Raw genomic sequence first — 23,017 nt, forward strand, 5'->3', positions numbered from 1 at the left:
TTAAGTGCAATGGAAGACGAAGATGTGTCAAGTAGGTCTGTCATTGCATAGGATTGGGTGAGATGATATATTTTGCATTATTTTGTCAAATGTAACTGGAATGATTGAGATTGTAATAATTACTAAAACCCTTACTGGGGAAGTATGATGGACGGCAAAAGAATTTATAAGGGAAGAATGGTGTGATACTAATTAAGGAACGTTTGCTGTCGAACAAGTGGAGTTTTTTGTTTGTTTATTAAACAATTTTGAAAGTAGCAGTTTGAGAGCAAATGAAAAACTATTACTGACATACATCTAATATAAGAACTTGTGATAGAAATAAGAGAGATGCGATATGGAAAGAAACGTGCTGAGTGTGATTAAAAGTCCTCATGACAGATGTGAAATATGTGTAAGAATTTGTAAATAGGTGAATAACATATGTTATGTCTAAGTCAATGTGTTGAACTGTCATTAACTTATGCAAAGGTGCTTAAAGTATTAACTTGGGTGAACAGATTGATTTGCCCGTTTTGAGATAGTTCAATGAAGTGTAAATAATTTGGTGGATGATTGGCTGGTAAAAAAAGTGTATATAATTACGGGATCTTGAAAGAAAGAAAAATGAGAAAGCCTTGAAAGTACTATATAGATGGTGAAGAAAGGGTCTTTTTACATTAGAAGTGATAGACATAGAGGTGAATGGCGAAGCCTGTCAATTAGTATTTGATTCACTGTAGATAAGGCTCCCATACAGATGCGAGAAACTACAAGGTAATAATTTTTCTAATCTTTTTATCCTTTTTATCATCAGTTCTCTGTTAAGCGACCCGAGCCGTCAACATCTACGTAAATAAAGTTAAAGGATGAAGTCCAGAAAATCGACTTAATGGTTAACGGCAAATAATATTTTAACTAGATAGGTCAATTGCATGTCGTAGGCTGAAGAAACACCACTACTTGCTCATTATGTAGGAATTATTTTTTCACCTGAAGCGAAAGTAATGAAAGGCTGGGTGAGACCTGACCTTCTTGGTCCCAAAACTTTGTTACTTTTTTTAGCGGCCGCTTAAATTTATTACGGGAAAATTGAAGCATGCTAATCGGATGGGCCAGAAAAAATGGAAAACCAGGTAAAAGCTCCACTTGACTGAAAAAAGGGTCTTAGCTAAGATATCGATAAAAATGTAAGGATTAGCTTTGGAATATGCTGTTAAGAGATAGCTGTGAGAACAGATAAATGTCGAAAGAGCACAGACATAGAACTGGAGAGAGAACATTGAGATAACATTCATAAAACTGGAAAAGGCCATTCAAGATTATTATACAAATTGTAGATAGAAAATCGCAATAAGGGCAGGAAGTAATTTTCCTTATGTTAATATTTTGGACCCTCGTTATTTCTATTTCTATCTTGGTTAATTAAGCAATATTCTCCATGTTTACTCAATGTTTTTGTAAAGGTCTGTGCTACATAAAGTATTAACCATCCCTCCCTTCTGTTGTTTGGAATTTAGTTCAAATCTAAAATGACCACTGACAACCTATTTGGAAGTGGGACAAGTGTCATATTGCCATATCGTCATTATTGCTCAACATTTAGCAAGTGATGTTATTTACCATTCCTACTGAGAAAATATAACCATGCTCACAATTCATTCAAGGCCATGGTCATCTGACAAGATTCTGCTTTGATCGATGCTTATATTGATTATTGAGTGGAACATCGATTTCAGCCAAATTCAGCTTCTTGTTTCACTGCAATGGGATCTTTCATATATATATATATATATATATATATATATATGAAATATATAGTGTGTGCATATATATATTGTTCGTATTCTCTCTCTCTTTCTCTACTGGCCTTTCGGGCCTCATTGTGATTCATACCCGTGGCACTATAACCTTGAATACCAATGTGTCTCGCCAACCATCATTGGGATACATATCCAATATCCAGTTTATTGAGTCTTCCACTACCAGTTGGAGTGTCTTAATCGTAGCCATGGCGTATCATGATATTCGTAACTTCTCGACTTCGATCAGAATTTCAGTGGAAGGTTTTTAATTTGCAAAGTGCATAATTATTATTTTATCATAATATTTATGTTCATAAGTAGAAGTCTAACTCCATTTAATTCCAGCGATATTTCTAGTCGGTGTCTTTCCATATATTTAGATCCATTTGTTGGGTCAATTGTCCCCGATTTTCTTTTTACATTCTGCTCAACAGTTCTTGGTTTATCTCTTCGTTTGGTCTGTTCGTCAAAAATTTCCATGAAAAACTCGTTTAAAATGCGATTGTTTACAACCCCCTACAAGGAAAGTTTTACAGCTTCTCATATTTTACGCACAATAGTTTGTAGGTAAGAATAAATGAAAGAGTGAGGAATTTAGAGGAACTTAGAAATGTTATAAACGCATTGATAGACAAACAGTATGCGTGTTGTGAAGAAGGTTACTGTAGTGTAGAGGGCCTTCATTCACCATTATGAAGCAAAGTATGAATGTGACAGAGATCATGGTTTTGCTCTTCCACAGATTTACCTTCTGATTAGGGAATCGGCTATATATATATATATATATATATATATATATATATATATATATATATGTGTGTGTGTGTGTGTGTGTGTGTGTGTTTATATTAGAGAGAGAGAGAGAGAGAGAGAGAGAGAGAGAGAGAGCGAGAGAGAGAGAGAGAGAGAGAGAGAGAAACGTTATCAGATGACATACTATTTGTCATTCACAGAAAATGATTTGTCAATCTGCTGGTGTTGAAAAGAGATGTGCTATTTTATTTATCGCAAAACGGATGTAAGGCAATTGCCATGGAATAGTTATTTTTATTGCTCAATCATATCCTGACACACGTAATAACGTTTTTTTCTTGTCCCTTCCGGCCTCATCCTTGTTTTTCTTCTTTCTTAGTTTACCAGATGGTCGTCCTCCGCAAATTATTTTCAAACAATCTTTTTTTTTATTTTTTATTGACGGCTAAATCTGTCTGTCAAGGAGAGATTCTATTAACTCTTTATACATATGGTGTGCTGTGTAGTAAACTTAAAAGATTATGCTAAAAAGGGATAATGGAAGTCTTTGTTTCATAAGAAAGACCTTCTGCTCTGACATTTTTTCATCCAGGTTTCAAGGATAAGATTTTCTGCTTAAAGTTTCTCCACGTTTCGAGACAGAATTCAAAGCTGAGCCATAAAACTTGAACGAAATTTCAGGTGAAAATACATTGTTTTACGATGGTAATAGGAAGTTCTAATAATACTTAAGGGTATTATGTAAAACCGTAAAAATAATATCTCGAGGCAGAACTCTGGTGGCAATTTCGAGATGAAAGAAGCCGTAATTACAATATGTTAGCAAGCATGGAAGTATAATGATAAATTAAATGTAATTCTATATTTTATTGAAAAAAAGGGAAATTTGCATTACTGTAGGAGAATGATGATGGAAATGACTGATTTTAAGACAGATGAACATTTAATTGTGTAGGGTTCTTTTAAAAAAAGTAGTGATACTTATCATCCCGACGGAAACTATAGGTTAAGAATTCGATCAGTGTTATATGGCGGTAATTAGAGAATATAAGATTCCCTTTGTGAGTGATGCAGATTTGAAGGATTAAAGGTCGTTCATGAATGATGGAGCCAAGGGGCATGACAATGCAACCAAGGAAAGACCAGGAAGTACCAGGCGATGGCTGCTGATGACTCGGCTGATAGACTTACAGACTCCACTAATCCCCTCCCCCTACATAGCTCAGAAGGACGGTGAGGTTACAGACACTATTAGACACTATCGAGCTTAAGTGGGACTTGCATTCCTGTTTAACAGATTGCGAGACATGAACGTTTCTAATAGGCTATTTACAATACAACCCTGAGTTATAAAAACTAAAATAATATCTGTAAAAGAAAAGAGACTTCGTTGTATGAATATAACGCTTGTGTAGACATGATTTCTATCAAATAAGTTTATATAAATAGTTAATTTTATCATCGTGGGTCATTTTTATAATGATAAGTCTTGTACCAAAAACCAATTTCAAGTCAGACTTGACAGATTATCTCTCTCTCTCTCTCTCTCTCTCTCTCTCTCTCTCTCTCTCTCTCTCTCTCTCTCTCTTTGTGATTCATGGGAAAGGTATTTAAACTATCCAGGACTTTATAAGTTTTTTCCATTCGTTTTATTACAGGTAACTAAGGGTGACATTGTTGCCAAATACCTACTTGCGCTAATCTGACGTTTGTTGAATGTTGGTTTTTGCATGCAGTTAACGTAGGCTGCGTTTTATAGAAAGGAATTTGATGTTAAGGTTGTAGTGATATATATATATATATATATATATATATATATATATATAAAGACAATTAGGTAGATTTACAGCAGCTCCGAAGAACACCAGAAAAGGCCCATTGAGTGTAAAAGACTCTGTGAAGGAAACTCTCTCTCTCTCTCTCTCTCTCTCTCTCTCTCTCTCTCTCTCTCTCTCTATTCCAAGCAATTTATATGCAACGAGAGTTCTGTTTTTTCTTTGCCACCTAATTCGATAATGATTTAATTTGTAAAGGTTACTTTTTTATCCCCCCCTCTCTCTCTCTCTCTCTCTCTCTCTCTCTCTCTCTCTCTCTCTCTCTCTCTCTCTCTCTCTCTCATATATCATTTTCCCATTAACCCTTTGGGCAAGGTCTGAGGAACTCGTTTGCAGAAGAGAAAGGGTTATTACTTCGCTGGCCTTGACCTTGAAGTGAATAGAAAGTGATACCCACATGCAGTGGTGTGAATTTGAAGAGCTCAAGTAGCCTGTACAGATGTTTCTTTGCCAATCTGTGCGGATTGAATTAGCAACCGTAGTTGTTTGTCTACCTAATACGTGTCAGATTGAAATTCTTTGTTCATCTCATTTTTTTTTTTTTTGCAAGTCGTGTTACCTTAATAGATGGTTTGCTGTTGTCTTTGCAACCGTTTAACCCACTGCTTTCTTTGCTATTACAGTATTTTCCCGTCAACTCATTACTCTGATTTTACATGGCCTTCATATATCTAGGTCATGCTTATATGGATTTTTCTTATTTTTTTAATTTATTTCATATTGATTTACTTTATGCTGTTTGTCTTAAACTTTACTTACAAAGTTGCTATTATTCTATTATCGAGTTTAGGTTGCCATTGGTGCATTTTTCCCATGAATTTTACAGTAATTGATTAATTTTAAAGTGTCTTTGTATAAATTATTTTGTTAATTTTGTGGCCAATTGTCATACCTTAAACAGGGCTTAAGGTTATTGTTTCCATTTTCACATCATTGTGATCTAATATTGGCCTCACTGGTGTTTCGTTTCAGTCTTATCATATTTATTCTGTGATTAATTTTTGCCCAAAAAGTCGTAATTCATTATTATTATTATTATTATTATTATTATTATTAGTATTATTATTATTATTATTATTCATCCTCCCCCTCCTCCTCCTCCTCATCATCATCATTGCTATTTGTTAAGAGGAAAGGTTGCCTGAATATAGCAATCCCGTGTTAGTCAAGCGTCAGTAGCAGTTGGAGACGCGTTTCATAATCATTGTTGAGTTTAGAATACCCCCGGGTGTATGATTCATCGTTCCAAACGAGAGAGAGAGAGAGAGAGAGAGAGAGAGAGAGAGAGAGAGAGAGAGAGAGAGAGAGAGAGAGAGAGAGAGAGAATACGAAACACTATATATGGCTATAGAGAACTGGACAACACAATAGTAGTGTTTAGAGGAACTAGGGCTAAATATAGTTATTAAAATCGTCTAAGCAGCCAACCCGAATCTGCAGGTCACATAACCTTCAACGTAGGGTAAAAACATTACAACTAACATTGCAAGGTCACAGTAAAACATTTTTTGTAGTCAAACAATACTATATCAACATCCTTATTGTTATTGTGGCCTTATGATTGTTATCTCTCTCTCTCTCTCTCTCTCTCTCTCTCTCTCTCTCTCTCTCTCTCTCTCTCTCTCTCTGAAATTGTAGAGCTTTTCAAGGTAACAAAATAATTATCTTGAAATGTTGGGTCGTTAGATACTATTACATTTTGGTAAAAATGAAATTAAGTTTATTACAGCTGGTAATTTACTTCGTTTAGTCTACAACCTTGACAGACACCCGACGTCTAACCAGTTTAAGATCTGGTAAGACATTTTTTCCCATCGAGAAATGGCACAATTGGGAAGTAGCATTTGGGTCTCAATTATAGCTTATACCATCTTTCCAGCTTAGCACAACGTTAACGCAACTTTCATTCAATTATCAGGTGTGTGTGCGTTGGGGGGAACTGTATAGTTCAGTAACCGTAAGAAATAAGTTAGTGATAATGATCTGACATATTCTGTTAGATATCATATGATAAATTCATTTCCCTGGAATAAAAAAATGAGGTCATTGTTATTTTGATCAATAGAAGAAAATGGGATTCTCTTCTGAATTACCTTCTCGGAACACCTGATGCAGTTTCTCTTGGACGAAACGGAAATGAAAGTGGAAGGCAAAACTACCACTGTCATTAGGCGTCTTAACCAAGTCCTTTATTGCGAGTTGATAACACCTGGTCAATTGCAAATCATAATTTCCTTGGAATAAATAATAGAGGAGATAATGTGATATCGGTTGAAAGTTTAATAAGGTTTTGGTTATCGAACCATTGCTGTCAAAAGGTGAATCTCTCTCTCTCTCTCTCTCTCTCTCTCTCTCTCTCTCTCTCTCTCTCTCTCTCTCTCTCTCTCTCCTATGATTCTGTCATGACAGACACGCACATAGAAATTATGAAAAGCTGCAGTCATGCAATGAACTCCTTAACATTTATATTTCTAAGTATTTATTTCCTGTATCACTATCGATCTTTGTACACACGCACATGCACACGCACGCATATATATATATATATATATATATATATATATATATATATATATATATATATATATAAACTTATGTGATTATATACAGAATATTTGTGTGTAATGTTTATGCATGATATTGTGCCCGTATAATCGTGTCTCTCTCTCTCTCTCTCTCTCTCTCTCTCTCTCTCTCTCTCTCTCTCTCTCTCTCTCTCTCTCTCTCTCTCTCTCTCTCCAATTGCAAAGCTTTTCACAATAACGAAATAACATACGGATATATATATATATATATATATGTGTGTGTGTGTGTGTATATATATATATATATATATATATATATATATATATATAATGTGTGTGTATGTATATAAATATACATATCCAGTGTATATGTGTTTAGGGTATAATATATTTTTTAAATCTTCTTTCTTCTTCTTTCGACCTTATTAATCCCGCTGTATAGCAGGGTCGGCCACTCGTGTCAACTTTTTACGTCAATTTTTATTCCTTGCTGCTTCTCCCCCCAGGCCCACCCCACCCATATCCATCCTCACAGGATCCGCCCATATTATCAGCTGACGCCCCACCCACACTCTTCCTCCTTATCACAGACATGTTCTTAGCTCTCTTGATTGGTTTCGCCTCCTATCTTCTTATTACATGGCCTTAGTATCTTAGACGAGCTTCCCTAGCCCTTCTTATTTATATTACCTATACCACACATTTTTCTTATACCTCGACTCTCCTTCCTTTCCAGTAGTGCTATTCCAGCACTTCACCTCACCATACTCATCTTGGTTCTTTCCAAAAGTCCCCCCTATTTTATTTTTTCAATATTTTGCCACAAGTATCCCTTAATATAGAATCCATTGTAGCCTAAAAATAACTTCTGTGAAGGTGGAAATACACACATTTCCCGTACCGTGACCTTAATTTCACAGATGCCCTTTTTATTTGATACAGAAGGATAAGTCATGGTCATTCCTGTATCAAATCTAATAGACGGAACTTTGAATTCTAGCGAAGGTATATGCACTTTATGTCATGATTATCATACTTTCCCAATTGGGTGTATGCTGTTATGAAAGGAAAGTGAATTCATAATTAAGGGCTATTTGAAGGTTGATATATACAGATGTATAAAGTCACGTATTAATAACTAGGATCGATTTATTATACACATACACACATATATATGTATGTATACATGTATATAATGTATGATTTTTATGCTTTTTGCACATTTGACATGCTGCTTTGTAGTATCCTCTTAAATTTGTAAGATTAAGTTGAAATCAATAAAAGTGATTGAATTTATTTTATCTTATTTGGTAGCAAATCTTCAGAAATTTTATGCATCGTTGAATTATTTCGTCGGTGAAATGAGTATTCAGTAAAGAAAGCGAGCTAAATATATATGGTTTTCGGGTCATAATTATCTGATTCGTGATTTCTTCTTGTCGTGCAGCATTGAATGTTGATGTAAACAGGTAAATCCTTCTCTATATAGCTGTATAAAAGTATCAAATATGTATGAATTTTATTAAATTTCAATTCACGATTCGTTTACAAAGCGAATGCTGTGATGACGTTTGCCACCTTTATAAAACCAACTTATGTCTCGAAAGGATGGTTTTAGGAAAAAGTATAAGAATTAGATATAATTGTTTTTTATTACATTTGTATATTTTTCACTTTATTTTACGTATTTATTTTTATAATGTATCGTCAACAAGACCACCAATTTATTAAGAAAAGATGACGTCTCTGATTGAATCTGTCTTAAACTATAGTCTGAAAATACAAATTCGAGTTAATTGTAACATTTTGAATATTGAGATATTTGTTATAGAAAACGGATAGTTGATTTCAGTATTTTGTCACATTCCTTTTAAATTCCATCCTACATGATTATGGGCCAGAATTTTGAGTCGGCTGCAAAAAGACCTCCACATTAAGAGAGAGAGAGAGAGAGAGAGAGAGAGAGAGAGAGAGAGAGAGAGAGAGAGAGAGAGAGAGAGAGAGAGAAGAAAAACCCGATGGTCAGCGGCAACTTACAGAAAATAATTAAAGAAAGATAAAAGACAAATATTTCAAATTAATACAATACTATAATCAAGAATCTTTAAAACATGAGAAGGTATTGGAGAAAGCCAATCATAATGTGTTTTAACAGCAATTGGGATGAGGTCACGTCGAAACAAGTCCTTACACTTCAGCATTTCCATCATTTCATGCGTAGACACGTTTCCTTGATATTCACATTTGGTCGTTTTTTAAACATTGGTCTCTTTTTTTCTTTTTTTTTCTTTTTTTCTGTGAAAGACAACTCTTCAATTATAAGTGAATTCAAGGTACTTGATTAGAACTGCACCCTCTCTACTTTATTTTTCAATGATTTCAATGAAACTTAGTAGATAACGTAATATGAGAGTTGGTTCTTAGTAGTAGGTAAGTAATATGTGAGTTGATGCTTCTTTAGTGATAGAGTAATGTGTGAATTGGTGCTTAGTAGTAAGCAAGTAAAGCGTTAGTTGATGCTTATTAGTAGGTAAGTAATAGGTGAGTTGATGCTTCTTTAGAGATTAAGAAATGTGTGCGTTGATGCTTCTTTAGAGATTGAGTAATGTGTGAGTTAGTGCTTAGTATCAGATAAATAATGTGGGAATTGGTGCTTATTAATAGGCAAGTAATGCATGAGTTGGTACTCAATAATAGGTATGTAATATACAAATTGATGCGTAATAGTAAGTATGTAATTTGTAAAGCGGTGCTTAGTAGTAGGTAAATAATGTGTGAGACGATGCTTAATAAAGTGTAAGTAAGGTTTGAATTGGTACTTAGTAGTAGTTAAGTAATGTGTCGATTGGTGTTCAATAGTAGGTATGTAATGTGTGAGTTGGTGCTTCGTAGTAGAGTTGGCGCTTAGTAGTAGGTAAGTAATGTGTGATTTAGTGTTTAGTAGTAGGCAAGTAACCTTTGAGTTGGTTTTTAGTATTAGGGAAGTAATGTTTGAGTTTTTGCTTAGTAGTAGGTAAGTGATGTGTCAGTTAGAGTTTAGTAGTAGGCATGAGATGTGGGAGTTGGTACTTAGTAGTAGGCAAGTAACGCTCGAGTTGGTTTTTAGTGGTAAGGAAGTAACGTTCAGGTTTTTGCTTAGTAGTAAGTGTGTAATGTGTGAGTTGATGATTAGTAGTAGGTGTAAGATGTGAGAATTGGTACTTAATAGTAGTCAACTAATGTCCAGATTGGTGCTCAATAGTAGGTATGTAATGTAGGAGTTGGTGCTTACTAGTAGGTAAGTAATGTGTGAATTGGTGGTTAGTAGTTGGCAAGTATGTATGAGTGGATGTTTAGTAGTTGTCAAATAAAGTTTGAGTTTTTGCTTAGAAGTAGGCAAGTAATGTGTAGGTTGATGCTTAGTAGTAGTCAAGTAATGTGTGAGTTGGTGCTTAGTAGTAGGCAAGTAATGTGTGAGTTGGTGCTTAGTAGTAGGTAGATGTGGGAGTTGGTATTCAGTAGTAGGCAACTTGATGTGCAGATTGGTGCTCAGTAGTAGGTATGTAATGTGTCTGTTGATGATTAGTAGTATACTAGTAATGTGTGAGTTTGTGCTTAGTAGTAGGTATGAGATGTGGGATTGGTACTTAGAAGTAGGCAATTAATGTGCAGATCGGTGCTGAATAGTAGGTATTTAATGTGTGTTGGCACTCAGTAGTAGGCAAGTAATGTTTGAGTTGGTGCTAAGTAGTAAGTTTAAGATGTGGGAGTTGGTAATTAGTAGTAGGCAAGTAATGTGCAGATTAGTGCTCAATAGTAGGTATGTAATGTGCGAGTTGGTGCCTAGTAGTAGGCAAGTAATGTGTGAATTGGTGTTTAGTAGTAGGCAAGTAATGTGTGGGTTGGTGCTTAGTAGTAGGTAAGTAATGTGTGATTTAGTGTTTAGTAGTAGGCAAATAACGTTTGAGTTGGTTTTTATTATTAGGGAAGTAATGTTTGAGTTTTTGCTTAGTAGTAGGTAATTAATGTGTCAGTTAGTGCTTAGTAGTAGGCATGAGATGTGGGAGTTGGTACTTAGTAGTAGGTAAGTAATGAGCAAATTGGTGCTCAATAATAGGTATGTATTGTGCGAGTTGATGCTTAGTAGTGGACAAGTAATGTGTGAGTTGGGGCTTAGTAGTAGGCAAATAATGTTTGAGTGGGTACTTAGTAGTAGGCAAGTAATGTGTGAGTTGGTGCTTAGTAGTAGGTTTGAGATGTGGGAGTTGGTACTAAGTAGTAGGCAAGTAATGTGCAGATTGGTGTTCAGTAGTATGTAAGGTGTGAGTTGGTGCTTAGTAGGGGGGAAAGTAATGTGTGAGTTGGTGCTTAGTATAGGTATGTAATGTGTGAATCGGTGCTTAGTTGTAGGTATCTAACGTACAAAATGGTGCTTAGCAGTTTATATGTAATGTGCAAGGTGGTGCTTAGTAGGCAAGTAATATACGAGTTAAGAGTTTGTAGTAGGTAAATATGTGCGAGTTGGTGCTTTTTAGTAGGTATACAATGGGCGAGTTGGTGCTAAGTAGTGGGCAAGTAATGTGTGAGTTGCTGCTTAGTAGTAGGCCGTTAATGTTTTAGTAGGTTCCTAGTATTAGGTCTGTAATGTGGGAGATGATACTAAATAGTAGGTGTTTTGTAAGAGTTGGTGCTTAGTAGTTTGCAAGTAATGTGCGAGTTAGTTCTTAGTAGTAGGTAAGTAATGTGTTAGTTGGTGCTTAGTAAGAGGTCTCTAATGTGAGAGTTGGTGTTTAGTAGTAAGTATGTAATATGCAAGGTGGTGCTTAGTAGTAAGCAAGTAATTTGAGAGTTGGTGCTTAGAAGTAGGGAAGTAATGTGTAAATTGGTGCTTAGTAGTAGGTAAGTAATGTGTGAGTTGGTTCTTAGTAGCAGGCAAATAATGCGCAAATTGGTGTTTAGTAGTAGGCAAGTAATGTGTGAGTTGGTGTTTAGTAATAAGTATGTAATGTGTGAGTTGGTGCTTAGTAGTAGGTAAGTAATGTGTGAGTTGGTGCTTAGTAGTAGGTAAGTAATGTGTGAGTTGGTTTTTAGTATTAGACAAGTAATGTTTGAGATGTTGCTTATTAGTAGGTAAGTGAAATGTGAGTTGGTGCTTAGTAGTAGGTAAGTAATGTGTGAGTTAGTGCTTAGTAGCAGTTTTGTAATGTGTGAGTTAGTGCTTAGTAGTAAGTATGAAATATGCAAGTTAATGGTTAGTAGTAAGCAAGTAATTTGTGAGCTTGTGCTTAGTAGTAGGTAAGTAATTTGCAAATTGGTGCATAGTAGTAGGCAAGTAATATGTGATTTGGTACTTAGTAGTAGGTAAATAATTTGTGAGTTGTTGCTTAGTAGTAGGCAAGTGTGTGTGAGTTGGTGCTTAGTAGTAGGTATGTACTGTGTGAGTTGGTGCTTAGTAGTAGGTATGTACTGTGTGAGTTGGTGCTTAGTAGTAGGTATGTACTGTGTGAGTTGGTGCTTAGTAGTAGGTATGTACTGTGTGAGTTGGTGCTTAGTAGTAGGTAAGTAATATGCAAATTGGGGCGTAGTAGTATGCAAGCAATGTGCGAGTTCGTGCTAAGTAGTAGTTAAGTAACATGGAATTATTTTCTTAGTAGTAGGTAAGTAATGTGCAAATTGGTGCTTAATAGTGGGCAAGTAATGTGTGAGTTGGTGCTTAGTATTAGGCAAGTAATGTTTGAGTTGGGGCTTAGTAGTAGGCAAGTAATGTAATGTTTGAGTTGGTGCTTAGTAGTAGGTAAGTTATGTGCATATTGGTGCGTATTAGTAGGCAAGTAATGTGAGAGTTGGTTCTTAGTAGTAGTAAGTAATGTGTGAGTTGGTGCTTAGTAATAGGTAAGGTATGTATGAGTTGTTGCTTATTAGTAGGAAAGTATTGTGTGAGTTGGTGCTTAGTAATAGGTATGTAATTTGTGAGTTGTTGCTTAGTATTACATATATTATGTGTTATTTGGAGCTTAGTAGTAGTTTAGTGATATGTGACTTGTTGATTAGTAGTAGGTAAGTATTATGCAAATTGGGGCTTGGTAGTAGGTAAGTAATGTATGAGTTAGTGCTTAGTAGTATGCAAGGAATTTGTAAGTTGGTTCTTAGTAGTAGGTAAGTAATGGGTGAGTTGGTTCTTAGTAGTAGCTAAGTATTGTGTGAGTTGGTGGTTAGTAGTAGGTATGAAATGTGTGAAGTGGTGCTTAATATTAGGTAATTAATGAGAGTTGGTGCTTAGTAGTAAGTAATTAATGTACTAGATGGTGGTTAGTAGTAGGTATGTAATATGAGGTGGTGTTTAGTAGTAGATAATTAATGTGTATGTGCTTCGTGGTAGGTAATATGGGAGTTGGTGCTTAGTAGTAGGTAATTGACGTGAGTTGTTGCATAGTATTAGGTTTATAAGGTGTGATTTGGAGCTTAGTAGTAGGTAAGTGATATGTGATTTAGCGCTTAGTAGGTATGTAATATGCGAGTTAGTACTTAGTAGAAGGTAAGCAATGTGTGAGTTGGTGCTCAGTGGTAGTTACGTAATGTGTTAGTTGGAGCATAATAGTTAGTAAGTAATGTGAGTTGCTGCATAGTAGCAGGTCTGTAATTTGTGAACTGATGCTTAGTAGTAGGCAAGTAATGTGCGAGTTGGTACTTGTTAGTAGGCAAGTAATGTGTGAATTGGGGCTTAGTAGGTAATTAAGTTGGTGCTTAGTAGCAGATATGAAATGTGTGAGTTGGTGCTTAATAGTAGGTATAAGATGTGTGAGTTGGTGCTTAGTAGTAGGTAATTAATGTCTGAGTCGGTGTTTAGTAGTAGGTAATTAATATGTGAGTTGATGCTTATTAGTAGGTAAATAATGCTTAAGTAGATGCTTAGTAGTAGGTAATTAATGTGAGTTCATGCTTAGTAGTAGGTAATTAATGTGAGTTCATGCTTAGTAGTAGGTAATTAATGCGTGAGTTTGTACTCAGTAGTAGGTAATTAATGTTTGAGTCGGTGCTTAGTAGTAGGTAATTAATTTGAGTTGGTACTTTGTAGTAGGTAATTAATGAGCTAGTTGGTGGTTAGTAGTAAGTATGGAATGTAAGGTGTTTAGTAGTAGGTAATTAATGTGTGCTTAGTAGTAGGTAATGTGTGACTCGGTGCTTAGTAGTAGGTGACTAATGTGTGAGTTAGTGCTAAGTAGTAGGTAATTAATGTTCGAGTCAGTGCTTAGTAGTAGGTAATTCATTTGAGTTGATACCTAGTAGTAGGTAATTGAAGTGCTAGTTGGTGGTTAGTAGTAGGTATGTAATGTGAGGTGGTGTTTAGTAGTGGGTAATTATTGTGTGTGCTTAGTAGTAGGTAATGTGTGAGTTGGTGCTTAGTAGTAGGTAAGTAATATGAGTTGGTGCTTATTAGTAGGTACGTAATATGAGTTGGTGCTTATTAGTAGGTATGAAATGTGTGAGGTGGTGCTTAGTAATAGGTATGAAATGTGTGAGTTGGTGCTTGGTAGTAGGTAATTAAATTAATGAGAGTTGGTTCCTAATAGTATGTATGAAATATGTGAGGTGGTGCTTACTAGTGATTATGCGATGTGGGATTTGGTTATTTCCATCATATTTCCCATCCTGGCCATTCTCTTGAATGTCATAGGTTATTTTAAAGGCTAACTATTGTTTTTTCATCCTGCTCTTAAGAAATCACAGTCGGTGGTGCATAGCTTATTCTTTAGACTGTATGACAATGATGTATACCATCTGGCAGAAGGTGTTTAGAGAATGATGATAATATCCCTATTTTCAGTGGCAAATAAATTCTTGTGAGTCCACAGTAATCATTGAAATCTATTGAATAGTTTTAATTAATAATATTGATTCTGTCATATTTTCTTAACATATACCCCATTCTGAGATTGGGAAGATGTATAAATGAAAATTTTCCATAAAGTATACATCCGGACATTGGTGTAACGACAGTCTTATATATATATATATATATATATATATATATATATATATATATATATATATGTATGTATGTGTATATATATATATATATATATATATATATATATATATATATATATATATATATATATATATATATATATATATATTTGATTTGATTAGCAAACTTTGCTTGAAATTTCCCAGAAATCTGCCTGATAGTATTGCGGTAATCTAACATCTTTTTATCGATATTGGAATTCTTTTAAAAACAGGATCCCGTCTGTTTATTTTCAATCCAGTTTACAAGGCATAGATCCAGTTACGGCGTCGAATATAAAGGTACTCTCAAAATGTTTACGTTAAAATGAGAGAGAGAGAGAGAGAGAGAGAGAGAGAGAGAGAGAGAGAGAGAGAGAGATCACGATTAGAACTAGTTGAGATTATGATTAGACAATTTCGCTTAAAGGTGTAAAGAAAGATGATAGAAATGTTTCTTATGAAGATCCTTCAGTTAAAGATCTTTTGAATGCAAGTAGAAATTCCTTAACGCGAACAATAATTGAAATGCCTTGACTGAATTAGCAAAGTCTTTCTATGTCATTGCAGAAGAATATTTTCTTCATATTTGTGCTCTGACACGATTCTTTGGCAACAAGCAAGTCTCTCTCTTTCGGCATTTAGTCAGTTATTCTCTTTCTATGGTTAGGTTGTTTTAGGGCCTCACTTGAAATTGTTGGGTTTTGAATAATATCATGTTTTCTATCATCATTAAAATCATTTTTATTAATTCATTCAGACCTAACACTATTTTTTGTTATATATGTATATATGCGCAATTGGTTTGTATAGCCTCGATTCTCATGTAACTGGAGTATTTATTTTTCTTTCTTGAAAGAGAGAAAGTTGATCGGCCCACACACTGTTTTTGCTCTTATCTAGCCTTGACTTGACGAGTAAAACCATAAGAAAAAGTAGGTCCTTAACAAGAAAGAAAGAGAAGGTAAGAGGAAGAGGAAAGACTCCGCTAAATGGGAAGATGATTAGGCTTTATGAAAATAATAAATGACATATTCCATTCCTCTTACTTCTATTCTATTTCATATTTGTATATGCCACTGCATACAACTGTAGATTGGTAAGACGAGATTCTATTCCTTATATTTGTATAACCTGGTTCACCATTAGGGATTCTCTCGATCTTAAGTGTTGAGGATTGTTCTCCTACGAATACTTTGCGGTTATCAGGAATTCAAGATTGGCCGTTTTTTTCAGTCTTAAATAAATAAGATTTTCGATAAAGATTAACTGTGGCTGAAGTTTTTAATTTCGAAATTCGTTTGTGTTGATTCCATATTCACATTTTTCGTGTGTTTTTCCTGCGTCAGCAATTTTGAAACTAAGTTTCCTCGTGTGTTATTTGGAGTAATATGTTCTTATGAATAGCTTTGTAAACATATCCGAGTTATTTTTGTAAATGACGATACTTTAATGACTTGTTTTTAAGTGTTATTTCAAATGTACTTGTAATTCCTCCTTTTTATGTAATAAAGATTTCCGTGACGAAATCTGTGGCAATATTGCTGCTCCCAATTGTGATTGCTCCTGTGTAATTTAGGAATGCCTCTATTGTTACGAAAGTCCCATTTAACTAGTTTACCTTAATCATGTCAAACTTACTGAATCGTGGCGTGATCAGTTCCATCCTGTATCAAATAGATGAAAATTCCTTTTTATAAATGGTGCAATCTTGCAGGCTACGAACAGGTTTTTTTCACATTGAATTAAGTGGAGAGTTTAAATCTGGTTAATGATCTAAAATTTTGATATACTTGAGACAAATTTTTTTTTTTATATGATTAGACATTTAATTTTACAACTAAAATTTTGTATTTTGAATATTTGTATAAATGCTTACGCTTATAGTCTATATATATATATATATATATATATATATATATATATATATATATATATATATATATATATATATATATATATGAATTACATAGAGCTTTATATATACGTACAAATATAAAGATTCTCTCTCTCTCTCTCTCTCTCTCTCTCTCTCTCTCTCTCTCTCTCTCTCTCTCTCTCTCTCTCTCTCTCTCTCTCTCTCTCTCACATGTATATATATATATATATATATATATATATATATATATATATATATATAAACCCTGTCTACAAGGTACCATGATATGATTTCTCTTGAAATAATTGTTGCCTCATGTAAACTTATTTGCATTTTTATTAAAACCACTTCATCTAGCAGGAACTGTAATTCTGGTGTTTATAACCAAACATTTCGGTAGTTATATGCAGGATCAACCACATTAGTAATCGACGCTGGGTTTAGGTTTCAAGACACTTTCAAATATTATTAAGAATTATTTTCTAATGAAAGTAGCACTAATCTAAGCCGTTTCATTAAGGAACAGACACATTTTTTCACAGTCATATAGGTAAGTAGTTTGATAGAAAACTCTATAGTAAATAATTATATAGCAAGATTGTCTCCGGATAGAGAAAGTAGAAAGTCCAATTCACAAGGAACTCAAAAGTTACTTCGATGCAACATCAATTGTTGATCTGAAAAGTAAAGGGTCTTCAGAGGTTGTAGGAAATAAAGATGACAAGAGAATAAGGATAAACTAGGATTTTTATATTGATTGATGAAAATTGGACGTTAACTGGTTTCGGTACATACTAATCAATTATTAATGGGTTATTTTGATAATACACACTAGATACTTTAGATTAATATTGATAAATTGAAGTTATTTACTACCGTCACATTTTGGTAATTATGAATACCTTTAGCAAGGAGGCCTTGTTTTGGTTAGGGTCGTGTGTTCTAAAGATCCTTTTAAAATTTTCTTAATCGCAGCCAGATGTTATTGGAGATAGCAATGTCACTATTTTTCAGCCTACTCACTCATACCTTCAGTGCCCCTAGGACAACAGTTTTCAAGAATTATGCTGTTATCCCGTTAGCTAGAATGGCTGCATTCTACGACTCCAAATACGTTTCCATAATATAGAAGATTTTATAATAGCTCTCAAATTGTGATTACCCGAGGGCGGCGTTTAATAATGGAGGCCAAAAAAAAAAAAAAAAATCCAGACTTACAGCTGGCTGCTTGAGCTACTGTTATGCGCTGTGTGGATAAGCTTCATGATCAACAGCATGCCTTAATGCGTTTCATCTTTACGGCTTCTTTCTTCTGTCGACCCTTTGCAAGTAGTCATATCATGATAACTTCCTTAGAATCTCGTAACAAAAGAAGTATCTTCTTACCGACCAGGTAGTAGGTTGGCCAGGGCACCAGCCACTCGTTGCTATACTACCACTAGAGAGTTATTGGGACCTTTGACTGGCCAGACAGTACTACACTGTATCCCTCTCACTGGTTACGGCTCATTTTTGGCGGATTCTTTCCAGTCTCCTCTCTTCTCTGACAACGCTACGATTACCAAACAATTCTTCGCTCAATGGGTTAATTACTTCACTATTGTTGTTCATTGGCTACTTTCCTCTTGGTAAGGGTAGATGAAAGACTATAGCTATGATGAGCAGCTCTTCTAGAAGGATAATCCAAAATAAAGCCATTGTTTTCTAGTCCTGGGTAATGTCATAATGTATCACTGTCTTGGGTTAGAGTTCTCTTGCTTTAGGGTACTCTCGGGTACACTATTCTGTCTTATTTATCTTCCCTTTTTACCTTTTTATAGTTTATAAACTACGGTCCACCCCATAAGCCAAAGCAGAGTCATTCAAAAGAAGGCAACCATGTTACACCATACGAATGGGAAAAAAAGCACGCTAATAGTAGAAGTATATGAAAGGTTTATTTTAATGTTTTTGTTCTAAAGGTATTTTATTTTAACTGTTTACTAATTCTCTTGTAGTTTATTCATTTCCTTATTTCCTTCCCTCGCTGGGATTTTTCCCTTTTGGAGTCCTTGGGCTTATAGCACCCTACTTCCCAACTAGCATAATAATAATAATAATAATAATAATAATAATAATAATAATAATAATAATAATTATTATTAGTAATTGTAATAATTATTATGATAATTATAATAATAATATGAATGATAATAATATAATATAATATAATATAATATCAATAACAATAACAATAATAATGCCACATATGCCTTCCATCTTCTGGGCCTTCCCATTTTGTTATGAAATTTTGTTAAACCATTGTTTACTAAGTTCCTTAATGTTTTTAATAATAGGCTTTTACTTATTATTATTGTTTATCATGATATCAATTTGGCTCTTTTTATATACGGTGTAGTCTACTTATTCCACAGTGAAACCCCTACTTTAGAGAATGTATGGAACCATTATCAAGGCACGCCTAAGTGGTAATAATTTATAAACCTTGCGTTACCAAGAACTTTTTTTCGTTATCAGGTATTTTTATACACAATATACTATGACGAGATAAATGTTACAGCACTTGCCTGATTATTTTTAATATTGATTAGATGATAAGGTACGAACAATGATTTTTTTATGCTATAATTTTTTATAAATTGTAGTTGGTTGGAATTCTGTTAAAAATTGTCAAGAATTAATAATAGGTTTTAGATTTATGTATGCAAACGAGTATAATCTGAATCATAATTTCTCAGTGTCATTTAATCACTAATATAATTTTTCCTTTCTTTCCCCAGATGTTTCGTGACAGGAAGGTAGGTCTCTTACTTTTTGCTATTATCTTAGATAGCATTGAATTAAAATGTTTTCCATTTACTGTACGTGGAGGGTTATTGATTAGATTCTTTTAGTAAGAAACTGATAAGGAAAGTACTGGCAGCGACTGAATCAATAATTCTTCTAGAGTAGTTCATAGCTCATAATAATTACCTCCGACGATGAAGTTGGGAGGAGGTTATGTTTTTACCCCTGTTTGTCTGTGTGTTTGTGTACAAGTTCCTGGCCACAATTTTACTCATAGAGTAGTGAAAATTTCTAAGACAAATTTTTATGATGTGACGTGGAAGTGATTAAATTTTGAAAGTCCTATAATTTGAGTCTGGACAAGGCAAGTGTGTTTCGAGAAATAAACTGCCGTGGCGGAGGTCCACACTCGGAGTGCTTTTTTAGTTTTATTATGTGAAAGAGAGAAGCGAGCAGTAAGTTTTATTCCTGCCATTAAAGTTCGCTAAGAAATCCGTGGAATATCTTAGTTAATAATGTGTCTTTGTCACTGAATGTAAGAACAGCAGCTTCTGTGTTTTATTTTTTCAGTTGTGAAAGACGTAAAACAGTTGTATGTTTATTTTTTACGACGATTGCAACGGCTGTTAATGATGTTCATTAATTATGTGAAGTCATACTGGCCCATTAGCACTTGCCTCTTAAAGGGATCTACTTATCTTGTTGTTCAAACCGGTTTTGTGTGCTTTCTTAGGCTCCTTTTTTTCTTTTAATGAATCTCTCTCTCTCTCTCTCTCTCTCTCTCTCTCTCTCTCTCTCTCTCTCTCTCTCTCTCTCTCTCTCATAAATGAGCCATTGAAAGAAAGTGGGTTATAGAATTCTCGTCCAGTTATGCAGATGACGACTCTTATAAGCTTTTATAATGTTTTGAAGTGGAAGTCATGTGAATAGTTCCTTGTGATCATTCAGTCTAATCAAGACAGAAATTATTGTCAATAAGGGTTTTGACAGTTGACACGTAGAACACTAAATCTCTTGCTGTTGGCAAAGACTCCCTTGACATCTGCATGTATTCTTAAGCAGTTTGTTGCTCTCATTTGCGCTCTTAATGTCAGCCAGATGCTTGGTGAAATCTCTGTTTTCATCTTTTTTTGTTTTTTCTTGTAGTTTTCTCTAAGTTTTTGTCATGCATCATTTCATGTTTGTAAACAAGATTAACCGATACGTGTACCCATTCATACGATACTAATGGCACACTAAAGTGTGTGTCATTTGTAGCAAACCTTCTCTCCATGGCGAGCTTTTAACACTCATCTCCCAATAGTCACAGTTGGGGTATTACTTTAGAACGCCTGTATGTATGCGTGTGCGCGCACTGTTAAAGAAAACGTAATTTTAATCGGAAATTCGGCGTAAAAATAAATAGTTCTCTGTCGTATTTTCATAAATACTGGCGACCTTAATGGTTATCCTAATTTGGTATTATCTTTTACGAGTTGGTGACCGTAATATCACTCTTTAACGTCAATATTTCCGTTTTTAAAACAGGAAATGCCTTTCAATATTTATTCCAGGAATTTTGCCGTTTTTTACGGCCAATTTGTAATAGTATCCTAACGAGCGAAATTGAATATTTCACGCACATTGTCGCAAAGATTTTCATGAATATCTATTTATACATCACCTGTATCATCTTGATATTCTGGCACAGCATGTTTTAAACCATCCGGTAATTGTGGAGAATATAATGATTTACCAGAATTTAATGATGAAGCAAGTTTATTTAAAACTCAATTTACTTAACATTCGTTGCATAATCCCAAACACCAAAAATTACCCTGGGGGTCTTAAACACTGTGCCCAAATATCGAAAAGATACAGCTGATATACTGTATAGATATGTATTCAAGAAAACCAATGCGACAGCGATCTTAAAATATTTATTCAGGAAACTAAGGATGTGAGTGGAGAATAGGCTCAACTGTCGTCTCCCTCGAATAGAACCAGGAACTTCTAGGTATTTATCTATAATACACTTTCACACATATGTATACTCACAATTATTATTATTATTATTATTATTATTATTATTATTATTATTATTATTATTACTTGCTAAGCTACAACCCTAGTTGGAAAATCAGGATGCTATAAGGTCAGGCGCTCTAACATGGAAAATAGCCGAGTGAGGAAAGGAAACAAGGAAAATTTAAATATTTCAAGAAGAGTAACAACATTGAAATAAATATTCCCTTTATAACTATAAAATCTTAAACAAAACCAGAGGAAAAGAAATGAGATAGAATAGTATGTTCGAGTGTAGCCTCAAGCAAGAGAACTCTAACCCAAAACAGTGGAAGGCCATGATACAGAGATTATGGTACTACCCAAGACAATGGTTTGATTTTGGAGCGTCCTTCTAAAGAAGCTGCTTACCATAGCTAAAGAGTCGCCTCTACCCTTACCAAGAGGAAAGTGGCCACTGGACAATTACAATGCACTGCAGTAGTTAACCCCTTGAGAGAAGAAGAATCGTTTGGTAATCTCAGTGTTGTCAGGTGTATGAGGACAAAGGAGAATATGTGCAGAATAGGCCAGGCTACTCGGTGTTTGTGTAGGCAAAGTGAAAATGAACTTTATCCTGAGAGGGATCCGATGTAATACTCGCTGGCCAGTCAAAGGACCCATTACTCCCAAGCGGTGATATTTCGATGGGTGGCTGGTGCCCTGGCCAACCTACTACAAATATATATATGTATATATATATATATATATATATATATATATATATATATATATATATATAATGTATATATATATATATATATATATGTGTGTGTGTGTGTGTGTGTGTGTGTATAATCCTTTCTTTAGATATGCAAATGAATGATTGAATCCTTAAAAAACAATGTTACGCTGAAGACTTCGATACCTTGGAAGCACGAGAGTACATACTCAAAATAGAGGGGATTGGCGCAGTATGTGGTCGAGTTTTACAAGCCTTCGATTAACCTTCTTTGTTGGTTTATGAAGCAGCATGTTTGGGGGAGTGACAGCAGTTTTTTTTTTTTTTTTTGCTCTGAAAAAAAAAAAAAAACTTTTAATGGCTTGACTCTGAGGTTGTTACTAACTTATTCATTCTCCACTGGGTCAATAACGTGTTTTTTTTTGTAGAAGTGTCTTTATTGTTTCATAACACCAGATATTTCTTTGTGTATTCTCGTATGTATTCTGCGTATTAGTGCAATATAATGCAATACAACACCGAACGAAGTCTCTCGTTGTCTTTTATCTGGAGGCTTCAAAGTTTTGAACCCTTTCCACCAAGTAATTCATGTCCTTTCTCTTCACAATGCCAAACCTCACGTTTTCTTTCAAACTATCATTTGTAACTTTTACTCATCATTAAAGGTCATTATTATGAATTCTTGCGTCCGTCAACTACTCTGATATTTGAACTACGTATGTTATAAACCGCCATCTTGGCTT

At 34.5% G+C, this 23,017-nt stretch overlaps 1 long non-coding RNA gene across 3 annotated transcripts in view; it reads left to right on the forward strand.

The window, feature by feature from the left end:
• Nucleotides 1-23,017, forward strand: part of LOC137642631 (uncharacterized) — a 498,287-nt gene that overhangs the window by 326,247 nt on the left and 149,023 nt on the right. For 2 of the 3 annotated variants that reach the window (XR_011044823.1, XR_011044824.1), the window contains exon 3: nt 19,543-19,560. This is a non-coding gene — a long non-coding RNA (uncharacterized lncRNA). Of the gene's footprint in view, nt 1-19,542; nt 20,465-23,017 lie in introns of those variants that run through there. The other variant, XR_011044822.1, reaches the window with a different exon arrangement.

Source organism: Palaemon carinicauda, chromosome 1 (genome assembly GCF_036898095.1).
Source record: "Palaemon carinicauda isolate YSFRI2023 chromosome 1, ASM3689809v2, whole genome shotgun sequence".
Taxonomy (NCBI): Eukaryota; Metazoa; Arthropoda; class Malacostraca; order Decapoda; family Palaemonidae; genus Palaemon; species Palaemon carinicauda.